This window comes from Crocuta crocuta, unplaced genomic scaffold (assembly GCF_008692635.1).
Source record: "Crocuta crocuta isolate KB4526 unplaced genomic scaffold, BGI_CrCroc_1.0 scaffold687, whole genome shotgun sequence".
In the NCBI taxonomy this organism is placed as follows: Eukaryota; Metazoa; Chordata; class Mammalia; order Carnivora; family Hyaenidae; genus Crocuta; species Crocuta crocuta.
The window spans coordinates 3,106,876-3,124,938 of record NW_027530182.1 but is presented as its reverse complement, the minus strand read 5'-3'; the positions used below and the strand labels follow the sequence as shown (position 1 = coordinate 3,124,938).

Here is an 18,063-nt window from a genome sequence, read left to right as displayed (position 1 = left end):
TACTTGAAAGAAGCCAAGAGTTCATTTTCCTAGCAGCTTTGATTCTATGTATCTTAGTACATCTTGGAAAATGAATGTATTAAATAACACCAACCAGGGGCACCTGGGTGGCTCAGTTGGTTGAGCTTTGGAATCTTGATTTTGGCTCAGGTCATGATCTCATGGTTGTGGGATTGAGCATCACCTGGGATTCTCTCTCTCCCTCTCTGTCTGCCCCTCCCCCCCACTCTCTCTCAAAAATGAACACTAAAAAAAAAATTTTTAAGGGACACCTGGGTGATTCAGCTGGTTAAGCATCTAACTCTTGATTTCAGCTCAGAACATGATCTCACCGTTCTTGAATTCAAGTCCTGCATCAGGCTTTGCACTGACTGTGCAGAGCTTACTTAGGATTCTCTCTCTCTCCCTCTCTGCCCCTCCCCTGCTCACACTCTCTCTGTCAAAATAAGTAAATAAACTGGAAAAAAGATAATCCAAGGGAATTCTCCTTCTCAAGTGTCTAAGCTATTAAATTACCAATGTTAAGAAATAAACACTGTGAATTTTTGAGCAAGTTAAATAGGCATACTGGCCTTCCTAAAGAAGGATAAAGGCAAACTTCTTTGCCTGGCATTCATCTTTAATAATCTGGCTCAAATTACCTTTCCTATTCAGCTTCCTACTCTTCCTCAGTACCTTAATGTAGCCACACTGAATACTTCATAGTCTTCAATCCCACTTCAATACTTATGTTCATGCATTCCCCTAATCTTGATCATGTTCTTTCCCCCAAGCACTGATCTCCATGTGTTAAATCCTTGTCAATCTTCAAGGTCCAATTTTAACGGATGCCTGGGGGCACTTGGGTGGCTCAGTCAGTTAAGTGTCCGACTTCAGCTCAGGTCATGATCTCGTGGTTCATGGGTTCGAGCGCCGCATCAGGTTCTGTGCTAGCAGCTCAGAGCCTGGAGCCAGTTTCAGATTCTGTGACACTCTCTCTCTGCCCCTCCTCCCGCTCATGCTCTGTCTCTCTGTCTCAAAAATAAATAAAAACTATAAAAAAAAAAAAAAGATGCCTGTCTGAGTTCCTACATGACACAATGAGTATTAAGTGCTTCATTCACATTATGTTTTAGTCTTTATAATCCCATCTGAATGGTAGCCATTAATAGCTGCTACCATTTAAGTACCTCTACATGATACCAAGCATTTTCAGTATTTATTTAATGCTCGCAATAAGCTAGTTCGTTATCCCCATTCTAGAGATAAGGAAGGTGAGGCTATGGATGTTAATTCACCAGCTCTGTGGCCTGAATCTGAATCCCAGTTTCCTGGTTTGCATCTCCCTACAGCATGTTTCTCAAGTGAGGAAGAGTGTGTGTGGGTGTGTGTGCTCATGCACGTGTGTGCGTTTGTGTGTGTGTAAGTAACAAACGGTCCCTCAGAGAACTGTTGTAAACACTAAATGAAATCACCCACATAAAGCACTTAGCACAGCATCTGGCACACAATGAGAACTTGCTGAATGTTGGCTATTATTCATTTTGGTCTTTCCCCACGATGTCTGACATAGTGTTTTTGCACACTGGAGAAACAAACAAAAGTACATTAGTGATTAGAAAACAGTCCATCTTTTCTCAAAATACATTTCTTTTACAAGTCAATTTAGAAAAGCTGTTTGTGCCCGGTTAACTTCAGGTCATTAGAAAATAGGAATCTGATTTCGAAATGTTTGTAGTTGGACCTCACAGACACACCTCCCCTCCCACCTGCTATCATAAGCTGCATGGATCACAAGAAGCAGTGGAGAGATGGAGACTGAGCTTAACCTCTGAGGGACTGGAAAAATGATTTGCTTCCAAACACTACTGGCTGTTAGGAGGTGAAAATGTAATATTCAACTCCAGCACAAGGACTATAATATTAGAAAACTGATAAAAGAATCAGCATCTACTCCTAAACAGGGTCTTTTTTAAAAGCTTAAAATAACCATTTTTGGGGCGCCTGGGTGGCTTAGTCGGTTGAGCGTCCGACTTTCGCTTAGGTCATGATCTCGCGGTTCGTGGTCGGGCCCCGCGTCAGACTCTGTGCTGACTGCCAGCTCAGAGCCTGGAGCCTGTTTCAGTCTGTGACTCCCTCTCTCTCTGACCCTCCCCTGCTCACGCTGTCTCTCTCTCTCTCTCCTAGAAATAAATAAAACATTAAAAAAATATATTAAAAAAAAATAAAAGCTTAAAATAACCATTTTTAAAAATGAACTCATCCAGGCAAAAGCCAAACAGAAATTTACATATTATCATCAAAAGGATTATATGATTCCATATCTAAATCAGTTCCACTATTTGATTTAGAATTTATGCATAAATTTGGGCAATCTCTAAAGGTTTTCTATATTTGCTTTCTTCCCTAGAATTTAAGTGGAAAAAGTTGAAATCTGATGCTATTATGCTACATTAGGCAACATGTTGAAAGAAAAAGATATTCTAAGAGGCCTCTATGATATGTTAAAACTGATCTGAATATGTGTATAATTTGGTCTTTATTTCAAGGACACAGTAAGTAAATGACTAAGTAAAATAGTCATAGTCCCGGTAAATAAACATTTCCAAGAATCTTTCAAAACATTCTCAGGCCTTGGCCCTGAGGAAACGGTAAGGAGTGTTACGGGGAAACACAGGAAAGCCATGGGCCCTGCTGAGAGCAGCGTCCTGTGCGCAGGACGCTGACCATAGCTCACCTTTGTAGCAGCCCCGCAAGGCGGGCACTACTCAGCCTGTTTCACAGATGAGAAAACCGGCTGAGAGAGGCACTTTTAAAAGAAACAAATGTCGTTAGCTTTCTTGAACATTGTGAAGTACAAGCTCTATAGTTCAAAACAGAAAATGTGTACCACAGACCTGTCCTTTTTCACAGTAAGTGGAAATAATGCTCTTAAAAAATAGAAGGGCCAGCAAATTGGATTATATGTGTTTTTTTTTAATTTTTTAATGTTTATTTATTAATGTTTATTTATTTTTTTTTACAAATAGTTTATTGTCACATTGGTTTCCACATAACACTCAGTGCTCATCCCCACAAATGTCCTCCTCCATGCCCATCCCCCCTCCCCCCACATCCATCAGTCCTCAGTTTGTTATCAGCATTCAAGAGTCTCTCATGGTTTGCCTCTCTCCCTTTCCCCCACCATTTAGCCCCTTCTTCTCCCCCATGGGTCTCAGTTAAGTTCCTCCTAATCCTCCTATATGTGTTTTTAAAAAATAAAGAATAAGAAAGGAAAAAAGGAACCTCTTTCCAAGTTCTCTACTCATATAATGACTAGTACAAGAATAAGAATAGGACTTGCTAGAAGAATAATCCCTTATTACCACATTTAATTAAGAAACACAGCCTGGGGCGCCTGGGTGGCTCAGTTGGTTAAGCACCGGACTTCAGCTCAAGTCATGATCTCACAGTCTGTGGGTTCAAACCCTGCATAGGGCTCTGTGCTGACAGCTCAGAGCCTGGAGCCTGCTTCAGATTCTGTGTCTCCCCCACTTGCAGTCTGCCTCTCTCTCTCACAAAAATAAACACACATTAAAAAACAAATTTTTTAAAGCAACACAGCAAAATGCTTCACTGGTAGGAGCAGGTAACATAAGCTGGCAGAGGCTATGTATATTTTGAATGTTTTAAAACATTTATACTTTCTTGAGGTACAATTTACAATTTTCCAAGCTAATTACAATTAAAATAATTACAATAAAATTTTAATTGTACAGTGTGACAAATTTTATTGTACACAACCTTATAACCTCCATTACATTTAAATTATAAGCATACCACCACCCTAAAATGTTTTCCTAGTACTCATTTACAATAGATACAATTTCCCCAACTTTCAGCACAAGTAACCACTGGTCTGCTTTCTATCGCTAGTTTTGCCAATTTTAGAATTTGATATAGAAGGAATCAGACTGTATTTACTCTTTTGAGTCTGGCCTCTTAGCGTATTTTTAAACATTCATTAAAATTCAATTATGTGTCTGCATATACTAATATTTTGTTCCTTTTTATTTTTGACTCAGATCACATAATACAGACATGCAACATTTAGGTTGTGCCCAGTCTGGTACTATTATGAATAACGCTACCATGTCTTTATGGACATGTTACATTTCTCTTTGACAAATACTAAGGACTCAGACTGCTGAGTTATATGGCAAACTTATGTTTAACTTTATAATCCTGACACTGCCATACCGTTTTCCAATCTGTATTCCTACCAGCAACATATAAAGGTACCAGAGGCTCTGCATCCTCACCAACACTTGCTATTGGTAGTCTTTTTAACTTAGCCCTTCAGTAGGCATGAGTGCTATCGCACTATGGATTCAAAATGCATTTCCCTGACAACCAGTGACAATGTACATATTTTCCTATGTTTGCTGGATATCTGTGTATCTTCTTTTATGACATGCCTATTCAAATCTTCTGCCCAGATGTTAATTGGGTTCCCTGTCTCCTTTTTCTTATACTGCTGTTCTTAATCACTGTGTTCATACAAAACGTTTTTTATATGTTCTAAACATAAGCCCTTTATCAGATTTATGTGTTACAGATATTTTCTCTAAGTCTATGGCCTGCTTCCCATACTTTGAAAGATACAAAAGTAATGAAAGTTGACGAAGTCCTTTTCCCAACTTTTTTCTTTTGTAGTTCATGCTTTTTGTGTCCTGTGCAGGAAATCTCAGAATCAAAATCTACTCCAATGTCACAAGAGAAAATGGCAATGATTACACTTTAATTCCCACAATTCAGAATTCACACTTTTATTCAACTCACCTAGACCCATTGTGACCTATTTCAAAGAACTGTTAAAAATATTAATAACGTAACATGTATTCTCACTTATCACAGTGCCCAGAATATAGTAGGCACTGTGTAAATTCTGTAAGTATTTTATAGATAGATCAAATGGACACAATACATAAACGTACTTGTCTGAGGACAAAAAGGTATCAGTGGCTCTCAAAATGTGATCCTCAGACCAGCAGCATCAACCTCATGTGGGAACTTGCTGTTGAAGGTCATCGAGGGGACATGACTACTGGTATAGTAGTCTATACCAGTCCTCTCTTCACGTCCTCTCCTGTCTTCTGAATGTGCATTCCACCTACCTTCCCTACTCCCAGAAGCTGCCCCAAAGATGCAGCCTTGCGACAGTGATGTGGCATTGAGACCATCTGAAGGTCATCGAGGGGACATGACTACTGGTATAGTAGTCTATACCAGTCCAGCTCTTCACGTCCTCTCCTGTCTTCAGAATGTGCATTCCACCTACCTTCCCTGCTCCCAGAAGCTGCCCCAAAGATGCAGCCTTGCGACAGTGATGTGGCATTGAGACCATCTGAGGGGTATACATGCATGAATCCAGTTAAGAGCTCCTAGACATAAGCTTTTAGAACTGGGGGGCGGGGGCGAGGTGCAGAGATCTACTCGTCCTGTGGCTGCCCAAAAGAACTCGCATGTAAGTTCTCTTGCTTGTTAAACCTGCTCCCTAACAATCTGGAGTGGCCTGCTCTTTCTCCAGTCTGTCTCTGCCTTCTGCATACAGTGGTGATTTCAGATTACACCCAGGAATTTCTAGAGGAGCTTACAAACCAACCCTTGCTAGAAATGAAAATTCTCGGGCCTACCTGAATCAGAAACTCTGGAGATGGAGCCCAGCAATGCGGTTCTGAGAAACACCCAGAGATTCTGATGTCCATGAAATCTGAGAGCCAAGGAAATGAGAGAAGTCAGACACCCCCCCACCCCCAGTCTGGCGGGGAAAACCGACAGGCTGATGGGGAGAGGTGGTCGGCAGGACCACGCTAGCTAGAAGAGAAGGGGTGGCAGCCTAGCTGAAGAGAGACCCATCTATCTGCTGAGGTTGGTCCAAAGGACCAGGTGACCAGAGTGAGGTTGGTGGTTCAGGCTGAGCCCACACGGCAGGGGTCCTTATTCTGCGGGTCTCTCAGAGCCACAAAGCAGAGGGACATGGTGGCACGGTCTCATTCTCTCAGCTCAGGTCACCTTCTCAAAGGGCCATTTTCACCTTCATCATTTGGTTTTCTGCATAACAATTTTTACAACTAACTGCTTTCATTTACTTGCTGACTCCTGTCTGTCTTTACTATGACTGAGAGGCTCCACAAGGATGGGGAATTGATCTGTTTTGTTCATTTTCATATCTGCAGCCCTAAAATGCAGCTAATACTCAATAAAATATTTGTATAATGGCTGAATAAATAACTAAAGAGCCAATAGCATAATTAATTTTTTATTCCTGACTTGAAAAATGTGCTGGAAATTAAGAAAATAAGAAGGGCTTCTCTGGGATATCTTGAAAAATATCAGTCTCATGAAATCAGTGTTTTAAGATGAAAAGGTGCTTCTGGGAGGAGTGGAAGGCAAGTAATGACATGAGTAACAAACACCATTTGGGCACATGCTGATGCCACAGGCACCATGCAAGGCACTTCATTACATCCTCCGACTCCCACAAAACAACCACTGCGGTGGTTCTGAAGACGGTAACAATGACTTCTGAGGTTATTATTCCAGCTCAGTTGATAAGGAAGCTGAAGCTCAAAAAAGAGAAGACATTTGTCAGAGCACCTGGGTGGCTCAGTTGCTTAACTGTCCGACTCTTCATTTCAGCTCAGGTCATGATCCCAGGGTCACGAGATTGAGCCCCAGGTTGGGCTCTGTGCTTAGCGTGGAGTCTGCTTAAGGTTCTCTCTCTCTCCCTCTCTCTCTTCTCTCTGCCCCTCCCCTGTTCATGCTCTTTCTCTCTAAAAGATATAAAAGAGAGAAAGAGGGGTACCTAGGTGGCTCAGTCAGTTAAGCATCCAACTTTGGCTCAGGTCATGATCTCACAGTTTATAAGTTTGAGCCCTGCATCAGGCTCTGTGCTAACACAACCTGGAAACTGCTTCAGATTCTGTGTCTCCCTCTCTCTATGCCCCTCCCCTGCTCATGCGTGCTCTCTCACTCTCTTGCTTTCTCTCTCTCAAAAATATATATTAAAAAAATTTTAATGTAATTAAAAAATAAAAGAGACAGAGAGAGAAGACACTTGTCAAAAGGCCCTCAGTTTGTAAACAAACAAGACAGGATTTAAAGCACGTTTCTGTATCCAAAGAGCACACAGTTTCCACAATTTCTCTGATCTTAGGAAGGCCAGTGTGGAATGCTATCTTCTACATGAATACATTCTTTTGTTAAGACATAGTTCCTACCTTGGGAAGTTCATAACTGGGGGAATAACACAGACAAATCCACAGATAACAAACAGTGCGAGAAGGGCTAAACGGGAGCTACGAGCAGAGGTTATGGGGGTTGGGAGGGGGACCCCCAGAGTCACAAAGCAATTCTTACGTAAGACTGGCAATTTGAGAATGATCTGTTTGGGCCTGGATGTGATGGCCATATCCCAACCATTCTCCACTTACTAGCAATGCGTACTCGATTATAAATGCTTATTCATTAATAAAATGTTACTCTAAGTGTCAAAGCTGTGATACAGTCTTAACTTTGAATATAGTCTTTGAATTCTTTTTCCTTTCAGGCAATCAGCAATTTAGAGCGGGCTTTCTACTATGAGCAAAACAGAAGAAACTGAGCAATAACAACACATCACACGCACGAATGACTGAAGACCTCCTTTTTGCTCTAGTGTCCAACACCCTACAGTAAATACCATGAATTTAAATCCACAAAGAAAATACACAGGAAATTCAGTGTACACAACTGTTTCAACAGTAGAGACAACTGGCCTTAACTCTGGTTCCGGCTTCAGAACGATGCCAAACATAAGGTAACTAGTGCCGGTTCAGTGAACACAAGAAAAACTAGTATTTAAATTAAATGTCTATTTTGAATTGTTTTCCAGTATAGGGTAAATATTATACTTAATGTAAAGACTACACACTCTATGTGTAGTAATCTTGCACTCATGGGAAAAATAATCTTCCTGGACCAAAAGATAAGATTACATTTCCTTTAATATTATAAGAGCAGCTAAACTCCTAGAAATTGTGCCGTGGCATGATTCCAGTGAAGAAGGTCATTTTTCAGAGTTACAGTCAACATGGAAAATGGAATGGCTCTACCACACTGTTGGGCATCATAACATTTTCTTACACAAATAATCAAGCTGAAAAGTAAGATGGGACACTGTTTGCAAAGATGGAAAGAGTTTTGGTACAGGATAAAATGTTGGGAATTCTAGTCAGATTGGGCAGGTTGTTCATAACACAGAACATCTGTCCATTTTTTTAATGCTTCCACACTGCTTGTGAAGTTCTGATCAATTTAAAAGTTCTTTCCTAAAGCAAAGAAAAAGTTAGGCCAGTGTCAGAGTAAATGACATTCACTGATTGATGTTATATTAACCCTTTCAATGATCTTTTTCCTATAAATATATAAAGGAAACAATGTTGCCCAGAGTAAGGAAAGTATTTAAGCTCTAAAAAAAATCATTTTTAAAACAACCTGAAAAGAAAATGCCTCCTCCATCAACCAACCAACCAACCAACCAACCAAACATTTTAAAAGGCCCAGAAAGGAAGTATCAGATACATCTCAAAACTAAAACAACATATTGACATTTTTAAGGTTGAGTTCAAATCATAAACGTTAACATGTCAATAAGGAACAGCTCTAAAGGCATCAAGAAAGCCAACCTCTCTGCTTTTCAAACTAAGTCACTTCCAGGTATAGACTGGGAAATTAAAAAGCTCATTCCCAGGAAAAAGTATAGAAAACTATAAAGTGCTTGCAGAGATCAGTGAAAAGTGGGTTAGAATAAAGGATGTTTTGGGACACCTGGATAACTCAGTCAGTTAAGTGTCCAGCTCTTGATTTTGGCTCAGGTCATGATCTCGTGGTTTATGAGACTGAGCCCCAAATCGAGCTCTGCACTGACTACATGAAGCCTGCTTGGGATTCTCATTCTCTCTCTCTCTCTCTGCCCCTCTCCTCCTCGTGCTTGCACCGTGTTCTCTCACAATAAATAAACTTCAATAAAAAGAACAAAAAATGTTTTAAGGCCCAGGCCCCACTAGGACCCAAGATCCTATACTTAGGGTGCTATTCAGAACACTTAACCCTAGTATCTCTAAAGAGCTGACTTACCAACTGTGTCACCGAGCCTACCTTATCTGAACATCCAGTACAACAGGGCTTTATTTTCTTCAGGATATCAAATTAAGCCCTTACATGTCCATCTACAAAGCTGCTAGAGGTCTTGTGTGGTGGGTTTAACATTATAACAAACCCCAGTAAAGGACAGCAAGAAAGAAAGCAGTAGGAACAATTAGAATGGCCAAGGTTCACCAAACACATCACAGCAAATGCAAATACCTGAACAAGAGAGGGTGTTGTAACACGAAAGCTGTTGTTTTTATTTTAGCTGTATGCTACAGAGGCAAAGATACCATCCTTAAGCCCTACTCGCCTCTCAACACACCCCAAGATAATGTTAATCAATAAAGGTTTGCTGAATAGAACACATTCAAAAAATTATTCTATATCATAATCTTTCACAAGGAAAGGTAGAGGATCTTGTTGCTTAACAGTAAGACACTGGAGGGTCCTAGTGAAATACATTCTTTTGGGCAAAAAAGTCACATAATCTATTCCACTGGTTTACTAACTCTGAATGTAAATCCTAATCAGTAAAAAACTTCAACGTGCAAATATTTTTATTTACAAACTGTATGGATCCTACTATATGAGTTCAAAATATAACGTTTATAATTTAGGTTTGAGAAAAATATACAAATACTGATTTCTAATATTTTTTCCTACGTCTTCACATACCATCTTACATACCCAGTATGGAATCACCTATTCTATTCCATCTTTAGATAACCAATATCTAGGGAATTAGAACATTAGTTTGTATTGTATTTAAACTATAGCTAGTAAAAACTGACAACTCAGAAGACACTATAGTCACCTTTAGAAAAGTGCTCAAAATCCGTATCAGGTCATCTATTTTAATGCTTATCTACCATAACCCTNAGCGTCCCCAAGGTCACACAAGCCATACATGGCAAAACCAGGAATATGCTACAGGCCATGGTTCCCAAAGGCCTCGGTTCCCTTCACTCTTCCACATAAGCAAGGCCTCTTACCTTGGTAAGAGGTGGCAGTCACCATCACTGCCCTGAAACCTGAGACGGAACTGGTCAACAGAGTATTGGGGATGGAACAGAACAGAAATCTGCCATCAGCAATTTTCATGGAATTGATGAAACTGTAGCCCAACCTTGCAATACAAACAGTTTACCTAAAATTGAAGTTCAACATGATATTCAGAGCGTCCCTACAGCAATTCAATCAAACTTCAGAATATGTTTTTAATAAATGTAGGAAAAGGGGATGGGGCAGGGATGGAGGCAATAAAAACATTTTTTTTTTAAGAAAAGATATTAAGGAGCACCTGGGTGGCTCCATCAGTTAAGCATCAGACTCTTGATCTTGGCTCAGGTCATGATCTCACAGTCTGTGAGTTTGAGCCCCACATCCAGCTATGTGCTGATGGAGCTGGAGTCTGCTTTCTGCCCCTCCTCCGCTTGTGTGCTCACTCCCTCTCTCTCTTTCTCTCAAATAAATAAGCTTTATAAATAAAATAATAAAATATTTTTAAAAAGATACTGAAAAAAATCAGAGGTGAAAAGATCTAAAGTACTGAAAGAAAAACATACTCTTATTTAAACTGATTATCCATTTTGAAAACATTACCTTACCCAGAATCTAACTATGAGAGCTGAAAGAAGTCTCCAATATTAATTTGTGGCACAAAAGTCTCATTTTATTTTTTTTAACGTTTATTCATTTTTTGAGAGAGAGAGTGCACCAGGGCATTCACGCAGGGGAGGAGCAGAGCTAGAGGGAGACACAGAATTTGAAGCAGGCTCCAGGCTCTGAGCTGTCAACACAGAGCCCAATGTGGGGCTCAAATTCATGAACCACGAGATCATGACAAAAGCCACAGTTGGAGCCTTGACTGACTGAGCCACCCAGGTGCCTCAAAATTCTTATTTTAAACATGAGTAAACAGACCCAGACGACTAGAAAAAGAATTCATGTTAGGAATATCATAAACACGGATTGTGATGAGGGGGGTTATTGCGAATTTGGGGGGGATAAAGATGGATGGTATCCATCTTGCTCTTTGCAAAATGAATATTTTTCTCTATTTTGTAAAAACAAAATGTACTGCCAAAACAGAATTACTTAGAAGAAATGTGACAAGAGTGAAGAGTCTGCCATGTATACATCATTAGCTATTAAGTTTGTACATTTTGCCCTTCTAGGCTTGTTTTATTAACAGACCAGTTTCCAAGAAGAAGGCTAAAGATCATTTCAAATCTTCCTCTCATCTACTCTTCTCTAGAATCACCAACTCTACACTGTAATTCAAATTAAAACTGGACTGAGGCAATCACTGTGTGCGTTGGCTCTGCATACTTTTTAATGCTCTCAATGGTCACAAATTAAATATCTCTTTTCCATTGTTCTGATTGGATTCACATGCTGAATACCTAAGTACCTAAATAATTAGAGGATCCTAATCCTCTACAGTCATTATGGGAAAAAAGGGAGATGACTGAAAAACTCATCACTGATCTAGCCCTGCCCTGGCCACAAAGAGCAGAAAGAAACTGGGCCTCAGAACCAAGCTCCATCTCCCATCTCTCAAATAAGATTAGGGACCTCCTCAGTATCATACAGTGTATATACATGTGTGATCTCTATCTCACACATGCATACACACACAAAGATTAGGGAGCCTCTCATTATTATACAGTGCATATATGTGTGTATACACACACACACACACACACACAAGGATTGGGGAGCTCCTCAGTATCATATAGTGTGTACATGTGTGTACACACACACTAAGGAAATTTCTGATTTCCAGATTAACTGCTATTAGCAGTAATTTCTTTTACCCATACATCTTTGGCCTGCTTACTCTATAGTTTGATGTTAGGTACCCACCACCAAGCTTTTAAAATTAGGGGGCGCCTGGGTGGCTCAGTTGGTTAAGTCTCTGTCTTCAGCTCAGGTCACGATCCCATGGTTCACAGATTCAAGCCCCACATCGGGGTCTGTGCTAACAGCTCAGAGCCTGGAGCCTGCTTGGGATTTTGTGTCTCCCTCCCTCTCTTTCTCTCTCTCTCTGCCCCTCCCCTGCTTGTGCTGTCTCTCTCTCTCTCTCAAAAATAAATAAAAACATTTTTAAAAAAATAAGAAAAGCAAAGAGACATAGTATGTGCCTTTTGCATTTTCCCCACCCATCATGTTCTGACCTTCCCAGTCAGTCTGCTTCATGGCCCTCTTACCAATGAAACCCTGTGCATGTGCTCTCCCAAAAACTTCTCATCAAGGAAGTGGTCAAAGACACCTTTCCCAACCAGAGCAGCACCTATTAATATCCAGTATGTACTCAGTAATATTCTAACACAGATATATACTGTTTTTGGAAGACTGTTACAGAATGAAAGATAGTATGTTAGAAATTTATTACTGAAAATAATTACTTCCATACCAATCATTAATTTAATAAATATTTCACAGCCTTCCATTATAAATGAGCTGGTAAAGCTATTTTATAGTTTTCTATAAATATTTCTACCCATATATATATATGTGTGTATATATATATATGTGGGTACATATTCACCCATTCATGTACTGATTCATTTGCTGAAAAATATCCACTGAACTCTAGTTATATGTTAGATCCTGAGAACATGACTATAGCCCCAATTCTAAAAGACACTAACTCTGAGACATATATAAATTTAAGAGTCACCTGAGGGGCGCCTGGGTGGCTTGTCATTTGAGCATCTGACTTCGGTTCAGGTCATGATCTAGTAGTTTGTGAGTTTGAACCCTACTTTGGGCTCTGTGCTCACAGCTCAGAGCCTGGAGCCTGCTTCAGTTTCTGTGTCTCCCTCTCTCTCTCTCTGCCCCTCCCCCACTCCTGCTCTGTCTCTAAAAAATAAACATTAAAAAAATTAAAAACAAAAAAAAATTAGGATCACTTAGGATGCTTGCTAAGAATGAGCATTTTTAGGTTTTACCCCAAGAGACCTGAATACTAGAAGAATGAGATGTGAACCAGAAATCCACACTTTTATCAAGCACCTCCAGGTGATTCTGTTGCAGGTGGTCTGGGAACCAGGCTTTAGACACTAGCTGAAGAGAAGTCAGAATATATAGAAAGAAATATTCAAGGAAGCATCTGAAATTCCAAATCAGTGTCAATGAACAGGACTATAGGTCTTTGCTGAACTGAGAAACCTGGCCACAGATACATGCAGAAGGTGGCCTTACAGTGGACAATCACAAAAAGTGAAACCTGAATAAATCAGAAAGAAATCGGTTTAAGGCAATCTAAACATGCTCTTTGAATATTTATTAAGGCAACCCACTTAACGTGATTAGGATGCTGTGCCAGAGAGCCAAAAATCAATATCTCGGTTTTTCAAATCTCATTTCTCCCAAATTATTCTTCAGTACTACCTGGGCTACATGGTTCTATATATATCACAATTTAGATATAATATCACAATTTAGAGAGGACTGCAAACACTGTATTTCATTTCTATCGTGAAATTAAAATAAATTTATGGAAGTTGAAACACGATGGGATTTAGAGATCATATAGCCCCTCTATTTCATAACTGCAGAAAATGGCCTTGATACTAGGTCCACATCACACGCTTCATGAAAGGCAGAACTAGAGCAAGAACCCAGGTCCCCTAGCTCCCAGCCATCTCACGTGATCCTCATATTCTCAAGTCAACATCGTAATTCATTACCAAGTGTTCTGTAAAGGCCACGTCCTGAACTTTGATTCAGTTGTGTACAGTTTACACAAAAGGCATCGGGGAAAGGAGAGGTGATTTAATTTTCTAGAAATTAATTAAAACATGGATTTTTATAAAGAGCTGGTATTACATATCACCGTATGCTGTGCTAGGGTGAGCGTTACTTCTAAAAATACTAAAGCTTCTCTGAGGGAATTGGATCTGAGATCAATTCTTAGCTGGCAACCTATACGAAACCTTGTTTCACACAGAAGATCTATAAAAGGGTAGATGGCAGGATTTCATCCATTAACAGTTAGTGCCCAATATGCAATTCTCTCTTTAGCTACATAAAACCTACCCAGAACTTTTTGCTGAAAATTAAAGCTACCCATTCAAAAACAACAAAAACTGGGGCGCCTGGGTGGCTTAGTCGGTTAAGCGTCCGACTTTCGCTTAGGTCATGATCTCGCGGTTCGTGGGTTCGAGCCCCGCGTCAGGCTCTGTGCTGACTGCCAGCTCAGAGCCTGGAGCCAGTTTCAGTCTGTGACTCCCTCTCTCTCTGACCCTCCCCTGCTCACTCTCTCTCTCTCTCTCCTAGAAATAAATAAAACTTTAAAAAAAAAAAAACAACAAAAACAAAAACACCCTGCAAACAAGCTGCTAAGGCTTCTAGCTTCAATATATACTATTTTTCTACAATATATTCTACTTTTCTCACCTTGAGATCTTCCCATCAGAGTCAAAAGGCTTGAAGTCACCAAGGCACCTTCACATCATTAGGTGGGAACCAGATTTACACATACACACACAGATTAACATACACACAGGCACCCCAAAATAAAGTCATCTGGCCATCTCCAGAACTAGAGATGTATTTTTCAGTTTAGCACCATGTATGAGAAATAGATTAATGCTCTCACTCTACTTCCAGCCCCCAAGAAGGTGTTATTTGCATTGGGGACACATAGGGAGGTAAGAGAGCAGCGGGGAAAAGACCCATACTTCTTGAATGCCCATGTGCCAGCAACAATGCTAAGTGTTTGATCTATTTTGGCTCATTTAGACTTCAACAACCCATGATCCTGAATGATGTCAATATGTTCAAAAGAGGAAACTGAGGCTCGGGGAGCTTAAGTAACTTTCCCATGGTCTCTGATACCCAATGGCTTGTGCTGTATACTGTAAAAATACTTCCTCAGATGGACATCAGTCCTGTGACCCAAATGTGAGTATGAAGAGGTTGAAACACTGCAGAGGAGAGGCTAACGTCAACCCTTTCCAGCCCTCCACTGTATCACTGAGTCAGTAGAGCAGCGAAAAGAAGCAATCCCCATATTTCACATACAAAAAACCCACGGCCACTCTGGACATGAGGTGTCTTCTTTGCTAAGACCATCTGAAACCTCTACCTCACGAGACTTATGTGGGTTTTATCTTCTGTTTACACAGTTATCACAGAAGGATGGAGACGCACGGTAGGAAAATAAATACCTTTCCCTTCTCGGAATGCCATCAACGCACAGCCACGGCAATTAATTATTTTAATTGATGATATGCATAGAATTACATACAAATTACACTCCCAGAATTAAGGTTCCTGGGCTTCAAGGTTTACATTTTTCACGCCAATGTGACTAACATTAAAATCACCTTGTAATTATGATTACTTTAATTATTATTTCTAATTTTAAAAGCCAGGTAACAGATGGAGTCTGCTTGCTAACACTTTACTTCTGTTCCTTTTCATTCTCCAGCTGAGCAGGCCATACCTTCCAGGCTTCCCTTTTAGAGGAGCTCTCAGCTGGGCAAGGAACGAAGAACCCAGCACAGCGTCTTCTGAAAGCTCTGCCAAGACTCCCTGAAGAACAAGCTAAGTGCTCTGCATGTCACAGGAGGAAGGGCTGAAGGCAGCCCCTGGGCATATCCATGCTTTGGGGCGTCTCAGAGCACCACAGGGAGACCAAGAGGGAGCAGAGCCGGAGGATGTCTTGGTGGGTGCTGAGAAAAATGACAGTTGGTGTTTTGTTCCTGAGTGTACAGAAAGAACAGTGGCCTTCAAATCTGGCAGATTTTACCGGTGGGATTACCCTCCCACTTCCTCTGTTGAAGAGCTTGAACATGGCATTTAATGTTTACCACTTACCTGAGAGGGAAAGTCATGAGAATTAAATGAGGGAGGTCAATCAGCACGTAGTCCAGTGCCTGACATAAAGTCAAGGTGAATAAGAATGATCCTAGCTCAGAGCCCTGCTCAGGGAACCAGAACCAGAGCAGGGGAGCGGGAGGGAGAGCAGGACCCAAAGTGTCACAGTAAAGAGAGACCATTTCTAAGGCTTCTCCCATTATTTTAGTACTTATAAACCTATGAGCAACACAGCCAAGCCAGCAAAGTCAGTCCTCTGAGAAAGGGTGGGAAAGACCTATTAGAGGAAGTGCTTTGGAGAAGGGCTGTCAAGTACCTATCAGAATCAGCAGAAAGGTATGGAAGCTTCTCCTCAGAAAACACATTCATGCACACATACAACACTTTGCATTTCATTTCAGGGAGCTCCATAGATGCCCTAAGATGCCTTGATGCCATAGATGCCATAGATGCCCTGACTTAATGGCCGTAAGTTTATTGGTGCAGGTTTGCTGGTATGTATCTTGAAGTAACTGCGCTAGGTTGCCACTGTTTTAGTCTTTAGAAACAACAACAAAAACATCACCACTGCCATTTGAAAAATTCAAGCACAAGAAGTCGTTAATAAAATAACAAAAAAACTGGAGAAAATAGGAGAGATACAGCCCAAATATGGCTTTTCTGAGGACATGCCTCGGGCCCGGTGAAGCTCCTGGAAAAGGCAGCTGAAGGTTCTCTAACCTCAAACCATCTCCTTCACTGCCCCTCCCAAAGGTCTTCCTCAACATCACTGCTGGTGCTCCCAAACCTGACCTCAAGGCCAGAGGAAATGTGGAAATGCTCCTATGGGGTGAGATTCTCCTGACATATGGAGGCAATAAAAGGAGCAGGTGCCAGGTGGAGGGCCGAATCCATCCCCAGCCTGCGCCTGCCAAGGCGTACAAACACGGGCTCCCACAGGCCCCATCTGCTGTGGGCTATGGCCAGAGCCTCCTTCTGTGACCCATAACCAGAGAAATAAGAGGATCCTTCTCCCATCCCAGCAAGACAGCCCGTCAGATGAGATCAGGTGACGAAGTCCAAAATAAAAGCAAGGAGAAAAGAACAGCTTTTCTGCTCTGCTTCATCAACCACAGAGCAGTGAGACTAATTTGTATACATTTCCCTAATTGCCTTTGGGTAACCCCGAGGTCTGGACATACTTCTGGGTCTGATTTCCCATGAGGACACACAGTTTCTCTTTCACAGTGAAAAATTATACCCTTGGGGCGCCAGGTGGCTCAGTCAGTTGAGCTTCTGACTCTTGATATGGGCTCTGGTCCTCATCTCTAGGTTTGTGAGATAAACCCCTGTGTCAGGCTCTATGTTGTCAGCACAGAGCCTGCTTGGGATTCTTTCTCTCCCTTCTCAACCCCCTATGTCCCTCCCCTGCTCATGTGCTTCCTCTCTCTCAAAATAAATAAATAAACAATTAAAGAAGAAAAAGAAAATTTATACACTCTATATGTGAACCCCCACATAGGAAGCTGATTAAGAAGTAAGAAATCTACTCCCCCTCTTATCGCCACCAACTTCTATACCTAGACCACTTCTAGAGGACTTATGTACCTTCTTCAGTCTCTGAATTTCCAAGACCAAGGTGAAGGAACACAGAATTGAGAGACAGAGACACTGGGATGAAGTCCTGGTTCTGTCAGATTACCAGCTGTCTCCCCTTTGGAAACTGGCTGTCTTTGCCTAGTTTCCTCACGTGTGAGAGAGAATTAATCTCTTTCCAATTACCACACAAGGCAATTGTCCAGACAATCCTGCGGCAGGACACACAGGAAAACTTCTAAAATAGTTCCAAACAAGAATAGAATGTCAGAAATCATCAGGTGAATGGGGTGGAGGACAATGAAGAAAGGTGGCTTGTAAGAAAACCGTACCCCCAGCCCCACGGTTGTGATTCTCCTCACCCTACACAGCAATGCTCAAGGTGGGGCTCCCGGACCAGGGAACAGTCAACAAGAGACCTCGATGACATTGTGTCTGCAGGCTGCTTCCCTGAGGAAGCTTGAGCACCCTTCCACTCACCTCTTCCACCTGCCCACTCACACCTGA

General features: G+C 41.2%; 1 protein-coding gene across 2 annotated transcripts in view; it reads right to left on the bottom strand.

Moving 5' to 3' along the window:
* The window catches only part of SH3GL2 (SH3 domain containing GRB2 like 2, endophilin A1), a 208,836-nt gene that overhangs the window by 143,160 nt on the left and 47,613 nt on the right, over nucleotides 1-18,063 (bottom strand). The window contains exon 1 of one of the 2 annotated variants that reach the window (XM_077765028.1): nucleotides 5,655-5,672. The exons of the other annotated variant lie outside the window; for it this stretch is intronic. The gene's annotated coding sequence lies outside the window, so the exon portion shown is untranslated. Of the gene's footprint in view, nucleotides 1-5,654; nucleotides 5,673-18,063 lie in introns of those variants that run through there. 2 annotated transcript variants of the gene reach the window in all.